The 8,256-nt window shown below is 41.3% G+C and overlaps 1 long non-coding RNA gene across 2 annotated transcripts in view; it reads right to left on the bottom strand.

Moving 5' to 3' along the window:
• LOC124226492 (uncharacterized) overlaps positions 1-8,254 on the bottom strand; it is a 41,184-nt gene extending 32,930 nt beyond the window's left edge. The window contains exon 1 of one of the 2 annotated variants that reach the window (XR_006885314.1): positions 7,558-8,254. This is a non-coding gene — a long non-coding RNA (uncharacterized LOC124226492). Of the gene's footprint in view, positions 1-6,106; positions 6,448-7,557 lie in introns of those variants that run through there. The other variant, XR_006885317.1, reaches the window with a different exon arrangement.
• Between the last annotated feature and the right edge of the window lie 2 nt (positions 8,255-8,256).

Here is an 8,256-nt window from a genome sequence, read left to right on the forward strand (position 1 = left end):
CTTCTCATTGGCTGAGCTAGAGCATTTCCCACTGGCTGGGCTCTTGCTGGGGAGAGAAATCTTCATTCCGTAGTAAAGTAGTTCTACTTCCTGTCAAAGATGCAAGCATATATCTTTGCCTGTTTGAAGTAATTGATGATGTATGATAGGGCATGAGAGCTCCTCCTGCAAGCCTTCCAGATCCAAGTTAGTTGAGATTTCTCTTATTCATTTCACTTTTGGTCAAGATCTTTCTACAAAAGCATAGCCGATCAACAGTTAGTACAGAGGTATAGGACCTCTGTACATGTGGTCTTGTCCCTTGGTGGCAGGAAGAACCTTTCTTGGTTTTTGTGTCCCATGTTGGAGGGAAAGTGCATAGTGGTTGGAAACCATTTAAGCCATATCCGAGTACACAGAAGGTTAGGAGGGAGAACTCTCAGGTATTTCTCATCTAAAGTCTATGTTTCTCCAATGTTGTAGGCATCAAAGATCATCTCTAAGTGCAGAGCAAGCATCATCTTATTGGGCATGCCCTTTTTACAGAGCTTTGATAGGCAATAGGGATAGAACTTCACAACAAGTATACAGATTAAGATCAAAAGGAATAATATGAACTCAGACTACAGAATGATTCTAAACCAGGAGCCAAGATCTGAAGTTAACTAGCTGAATAAAGCAAAAGTTGGTTGTCAGGTGAAATTTGTTGTAACTAATATGTTTGCTTTCTAATCTTATGTAATTGGGTTCCTACTTCCCCAGAGGTCTTTATCCATGTGCAACAGAAGGTGTTTGCCATTGCACAGACATCTCCTTGCTGAGCGAGTAATCAAAAGCACTATGATTGCCCAAAACTACCTTGGCCAATGAGTTAAGCAACCATTGATGAGCTGAAACTGTTTTCCCCATGGAGGCAAACCCAGAGTCACATACGTCTCCTGGGAGTTCTCGTTTACGGTGACTATGGAGATTTAATCGGAGAGATCAATGAGAGGTCTCTGGTCATGTAGAGAGAACAGGATAGTGAATATGGCAAGAGCACACTGTCTTTGTATTCTCTGGTTGTCAAAGCAATGAGTTGCCCAGGCGTAAAGGCCATTACTGAAATCACCACAGACGAAGATGTCACCGGGGGTGTACATAAGGTTCCCATATAAGTGATATTATCTATAGACTCGTTCATCAGCATAAAGGCATTAGCATTATATAAGCAAGTCTCAGACACTATGTTGTTATATCCCAAGGGCTTGCCTAAATACACAAACATGTTAAGAAATATACAAACAATTTGACTTACACTGATGGTCCCACAAAACTTTTTTATACAAATATTCAAAAGATCTTGTTTTCCCCTTCCAAGTTTGGGTTAAATTAAAGCAAAGGACAAGTTTAAGCAGGCTTAGTGTCCTGACTCAGTAAAATGGGCCAGGAGAGCAATTTAGACAAACAACAGCATCTGGAATCCCAGTGAAATCACATACGGGGTGAACTAAGGGGTCATTACTATCTTGGACAGACCAAGGTTTCTAATAACAGATCCAGCAATCAGAGAGGTTTTCCCCTTTCTCAAAAGATCGAAAAACGCAGACAAGGTCATTGCTCTTCCAGGAAAGAGATGGAGAAAACAAGGTAAGAAACAAGAGTGAAAGAAAGGTATACAGGACTGGTCCAGTCATCTTGAGAAAGCTGTCTGCCTCAGATGTCAGCTGCTTCTCTTACCAGTGTTTTTGATTTGGAGGTCCCAGCACTCGCACAGGACCAGAAGTCAGGTAGAGCCTTCTTTAACTGTGCGATGTGTACCCAAGGCTGAATCCCTGAAGTTTGAGTACATGTGGATAATGAGGAGGACCTGGTATGTCCCTTCCAAAGATATTTCAAGGGCAGTAAAATTGGAAATGTCAGTTTGCAGTATCATAGCCAGACATTTAAAGAAACTAGAAGAATTAGGATCCAGTCAAACTTACAGGAATCTACCAAAACCTTAAAGATGATTAAGTAGAGGACTAGAATTTAAGACCTACAAAGGTACGAGCATAATTTCCCTCTCCACAACTACTCCCATTTTTATTAAAGATAATCATAGTAAAACTAATTTGTTTGTATTAAACTTGGCCTGATGATTTGTACAAAGGCAGAAAAAATAGTGATTGACCATATAAGCTCTTTTTTAAGATTGCTTCACTGCAACCTTGTAAGCAAGGTGCTAGGCCAATTTTTCAAGCAGTTCCTTAAAGCTCCCTGGTCATATCTGAGTCTATGCACATCTTTCTTGAATATAATACTCTAGTCAAAGCCTTAGTAACACAGCCAATGTTTCCAATTGGATCTTGTTACAAGAACAGACATTCACTGAGGCCATGCAAATGCATATATTATCATGAAAAGAATACTTAAGAGTTTCCAAATTCTGCAGGGATCAGGTAGAGAGAAAAAGATAAATGCTTCAACTCTTGTTGCAAAGATACACTTTACCAAATTGCTATAAGTTATAGGTAGCTTAAAGGGGATGAAGAAAAGGAGTCTTTTACATCTGGAAAACAAAGCATCAAAACAATTAGTCCTCCACACAAGTTCTAGAAACTGCTGCCCAGTTCAGTGTTATCTTAAAGTTATCAAAACCTGTATTCCAGAGTTCTTGTCAAAGTCTTTCCACGAATCTCTTTGAAAATGAAACATATTTGTAAAAGCATCAGAGTAAAAGAATAACTATCTGTAACTGACAAAAAGCAAGGGGTAAAAGCAACTGACAAGGAAAATTGGGTATTTTATGACATACATCTTAGATAGTAGCTAGAATTACAGGTAATAACATTATATTAGGACATATCATATTTTTAGGAATTTTATCCAATTTCTAGAGCACTTTTTAGTAACCTTCACCCATAAAATATAACCTAAAAATGCTTATTATTGCTTATTTGACCACGCTTCTCATGTGACTTGACATACCAAATAAGCCTAATTAGTGTAATATCTCTCTTTCTATAAGGAGAGGAAACAAATCTTTTGAGATGTTCCTGATGCCTACTAGAAAATCTCAAAGTTACATCCAGGTCAAAAAGACTTCATTTAGAATTTGAATACTTTAGGAAGCTTGTCAAAAATATCAAAAGGTTTGGACGCTTGACCAAATGGGATCACAGATCCTTATGAATTAATACGTAAGCATCTATTTGACCAAAATATAAATAAAAGTTTTCAAAGGCAAATATAAATGGTTACATGATTGTAAGCAAAACCTACCTTTTTTAATACTAAGAAGACTCAGTTCTTTTAAGTAATTAAAGATTTGATGGAAACAACACTGGAAATTATTTTGATAAAACACAAAGTCTCTGTGTTCTAGGTGTATTACTTAAAGGTAAAGAAGCTTTTACAATCTGTTATCAAAATTTTACCTATAGCCCAAGAAAATCTTTTCTCTTAAAGATTGTTGCTAAGCTAACATCTGTTGCCAATCTTCCCCCTTTTTTCTCCCCAAAGCCCCAGAACATAGCTGTGTATCTTAGTGGTAAGTCATTCTAGCTCTTCTATGTGGGACACTGCCACAGCATGGCTTGATGAGCTGTGCATAGGTCCACACCCAGGATCCCGGCAGCTGAAGTGGAGCGTGTGAGCTTAACCACTTGGCCACGGGGCTGGCCCAAATCTTTTTTCAACAGAAAAGAAAGCCAAATTTTAATTTTCCATCAGCTTATTTTGGTATTAAAACTCATTTTCATCTTAGCCAGCTTGACTAAACATTAAAATTACTTTCCCAAGACTCCTTTCCACAAAACTTCTAGACTTTTTTACATTTAGATTTTGTCCCATGTTTTCCTCTTTCCCATCCCAAAATAACCAGCTGTTCCTTAGGACAAAATTATTCTCTTTTCCCTCAACAAAATGCATTTCTATTCCTCATACTTTGTTTTATCACAATACACATCCTACTTTCCTTGCATATGGAGATGTTTACCTTATTACATATGTTGATTAGAATTCTTAACCCCTAGAATCCTTAATTCCTAGTGAAACACTAAGAAGTAAGCAATTGTGACCTATATTTTATATATATCTTGTGACTCGGTGAGTTTATAAACACCTTTTATAAATTTCTAGAAACATATGCCTATTTCATAGAAAATTTCTCAGAGTTACTTTCTTGCTGATAAATTTTATAACAGAATAACATGAATTTAATAAACCCAGAAAGAATGAAAGTTGTATGTCTGCATTATATTCAGTGTTGATTACTCTAAAAACATGTCTGTTTCAATTAAACCAATAACCTTAAGCTAGCTTCTGTTTAATAAAGATTAATCTTAGAGCATATAAACTTGAAGACATTTGGTCTACTTTCTATTTCTGAGGTTTAGGAATACTTAATTTATAAGTGCTTAATTTCAAGCCAACTAAACAGAGCTCTTTATAAACTTGTTTTGGCAACACCATCCAAAGGTAGAAAATATCACATTTTCAAAACATACATAGACACATAGACAGACATAAACGGAGATCTCATTGCTTTCATTTTAAAACTTTGGCTATGACTCAGTACAGTAATATAGAACTCAAAAGAACAGTTGGATCCAAATTATATTTCTGGCAGATGGGCTAAGGTGAGCTTACTTGTTTAAGTGGCCAAAGTCTTTTACTGAATATTTTAATTTGCATGCTCTAAGGATCCTTTTAGAGCTGTTGTTGGAGTCATTTTGTCTATTATCAAAAGTCTGGGGTAACTGCTATTTAAATTTTTCCTTCTAGTTGTTTATTTGCTCCAGTTAACTTAGAAATAGTAACTAGGGGTTTACCATGACAAATAAAAATGGCAAGCAATAGCATATATTGGAGAATATGAGGAAGCCATTTGGTATAAACCTAATTTGGCCTGACCTTGTCTTTCCAAAATGGCCTGACCGTAGCTGTTGAGCATGCATTGTACATCTGCTTTAGATATTCCCTATGGCAAGAGCAAAGGCCCCTGAGATAAAGGTGCAACTTCCCTCCCCCTCCCAACATTGGCATTTCCTTAAGGATTAAGCATCTTTCCTTAGGCTAGGAACTGATTGCTGTGCTCACCTGTGACCGCCCAGCTCGAGACAATAGACTTGCCTCCTGCTACGCCCTCCGAGATAGCAGACCCACTACCTGCTGTGTCCATCAAGTGCTGTGCCGAAAGGGCAATCTTGTGACTATTGTGGGAGGGACATTTCAATCATATGTGTAATATCCTGTTTGGGGGTATATAACCACTCTGTGTGCCCCACTTCTTCGGTGCCCTTTCTTTCTTAGGGAAGAAAGTCCCCAGGCCATGGTCCTCAGATTTCAGCTCAGAATAAACTCACCCAAATTTTCATTTATAGATTGGTTATGGATTATTTTCGTCGACAACCATTTGAATCCTCAGGGGGTCTGATCTTAAAGGAGCACGTTTTCACAGAGAGAAAGAGAGGAAGATGATGTCAGGGGTAGAGCCTGAGCACAAGACGGCTGCTGGGGTGCAGCCTGAGACAAAGGAGTGTGGGAAGACAAGATGGCACCCAAGACAAAGACGGTGGGGGAACGTGAGGCTTCAGAAACCATTTTGTTCTCCCTCAGTGTTTTAGGTGTTTTGGCTAATTTAGACAAGGTTCCATGCCGTGAGGTGATTTCAGAGCTTTGTGCACATCCAGAAGCCTCCAAGCACCAATGAAAATAGACATACCATTCATTTTGCTTAACTTTAGAGCTGTGGTCTTCCAATTTGGTTTTAAGAAAAGCTAGTTTGGAGAGATCGAAAGTTCCCCCACATGGCCATTGCAATTCTGGACTGCATTTGGTCTGTTTAGCCCACTTAGTTAAAAACGCACATGTAAGGGCCCCAAAGTTCTTCAACATAAAGCTGACCAGGGGTCCCTGAAGGAGAGTTTCCCTCAGAACATTGAGATGGCAGGGATCCCGTTTCTGAAATTTCCTCTGAAAACCCAAGAAAGTCACTACAGTCCTAGCCCTTATCCCCAACGGAGTCTAAGAACAGAAGAAAGTTGCTGGATTCCCAGCCCTGACTCCAAAAGGAATCTGAAAACCAAAGAAAACTCCTGGATTCCAGGCAAGGCTGAGCCCCAAAAGGAACTGTGGTTCCTTCAGAAAATAACTGAGTACTCACCAAGGACGATGCCTTAAACCCAAGGTCAGAGTCTTCAACCTGGAGGACGAAGTGCTGAGAGGACAAAGCCTCTCCTGATCCTGAAGACGGTCTGAGAGCTCAGAACACAAGGAGAGCAGAGCCCAGAATCCGAGAGAAGATTCACCAAACAGAGGCAGGCGGCAACTCACAGAAGCGATGAGCACAGGGGCTCAGTGTGGGTACCTTGCTCAGTTCTGGGGGCTGCCAACTATTGGGGGTTGCCTCCTTCAGATCCCACTTTTCTGATACCATATATATCAGCTTAAAAAGCAAATTCCCCAGTTATTTTACCTTCAAAAATGAGTTTATTCAGGAATAGCCAAAAGAATTGCAGTCTGGGATGTGCATGCTATGTAGAACCATAAGCAAATCTGGAGAACAAAGGAGGGGAGCTGCCTTTATAGAGAAAAAGGGGAGTGGGAGGGGCTATTCTAAAGCAAAGTCCATTGGGGGAAAGTAGCAGTTAAGGGAGGCAACGGCTTCTCATTGGCTGAGCTGCAGTGTTTCTGATTGGCTGAGCTGTTGCCAGGTGGAGAGAGAAATCCTTCTTCAGCCGTAAAGTAGTTCTACTTCCTGTCTAAAATGCCAGCTCTTGTCTCTTCCTGTTTGGTGTAACTGACAATATATGATAGAGTGTGAGAGCTCTCCCTACAGGGCTTCTCCTCTCCAATTTATGTAAGGTTTCTCTTACTTATTTCCCACTTAGGATTATTTTGTGCTCTCCTCAGCTGACTTTGTCTTATAGCCTGTTCTTGTTCTTTTCTATGCATTTGGACAGGTTGTAAGTTAAGCTTTGCTGTAAACAAGAAAAATTGGAATGACTCTGGAAAAAGCAGCCATTTCTTCCACAGTAATATCTACCAATTCCGATAGTTCTCAGAGGGAGATAAGTGAGTGACATCAGCATCATGGCAGAGTGAACTTGCCTGGGACTCTCTCCCCACTAACATCCTACAATTACTTGGGACTTATGAGGACTGACTTGAATCACAACTCTGACCGCTTGTGAAACCTGTGGACAGTTAGCCATTAACGACTATGTAGCAAGTAGGTCAAGTTTTTCTTGTTAATTATTAACTGCTGCCTTTAGCTGTTCTCTTGCCCACTGTTAGCTGTGCTGCTTAGGCAACACATTACCCAACGCCCACTAGGTTCCTTAGGTAACATCCCTGACACCTGGGTCACCACAGTGATGGATACCTGAGTTGTGTTTTAGGAACTAAGGTCAACTCCTGTCCGGCTCAGGCCAAGGGAGACCACTAACCCACCAACTGGATCTGTGCAAGTGTCCAATAGGTGACCTCCTGCCCGGGAGCTGAAACTCCACCCTCAGATCACGCCAACGCCACCATTTTGTGAACGTGCACCAGTGAAGAGCCACGAAGCTTGACCACCCTGCAGGGATCATCAGTTACCTCACCCTTCCTTACCTCCAGTCATCTACGCAGCCATCGGACCATCCTGACCGCTACCCCATAAACAGCCCGAATCCCCATTTTCTGGGAGGCAGATTTGAGATTTGTTTTCCCCTCTCCTCTCTTGGCTGCCTGGGGAATGAACCCTTTCTCGCTGCAAACTCCTTGTCTTGGTGATTGGCTGGCTTTCCATGCGACCGGCAGAATGAACCAGGTTCCGGAACACTTGCAAGTCCCAAATCTTTGGACCAGTCACCTTAATCACGCTTTCTAAGCCTCAATTTCTATATCAGCGAAATGGGGCAACACCTTTTCCCTACAGGGTTGCGGAGAGAATTGCAACTAGCCCGGCTCACTATAGGTGGTCCGCTAATGTCAGCCTCCTTACAAGTCTGACCGGCCTCAGGCGCGCCTGGATACTCCACCTCCAGCACGCGGGCTAAAGCAGTGATTTCTTTTCTTTTCTTTTCGGTTCTCCTGGATCTGGGCGAGGTGAGAGCCAAAGGCCCTTCCAACTCTTAAGAACTCTTTTCCAAATAACAGTTTGTTAAATGCTTCGACAGAACTCAGAGACAGCCACAGATGGTTACTGCCATGAAAGCATGCGCTGAAGACATTCGAGAGACACTTCCGATGCCCAGGCTCGCCGCCGGGTCTGCAGACCTTGCGTCTTCCGGGGCGAATACCGTGTTTCCCCCGCGTACCCCGCCTCGG

Source organism: Equus quagga, chromosome 15, assembly GCF_021613505.1.
Source record: "Equus quagga isolate Etosha38 chromosome 15, UCLA_HA_Equagga_1.0, whole genome shotgun sequence".
Lineage (NCBI taxonomy): Eukaryota > Metazoa > Chordata > Mammalia > Perissodactyla > Equidae > Equus > Equus quagga.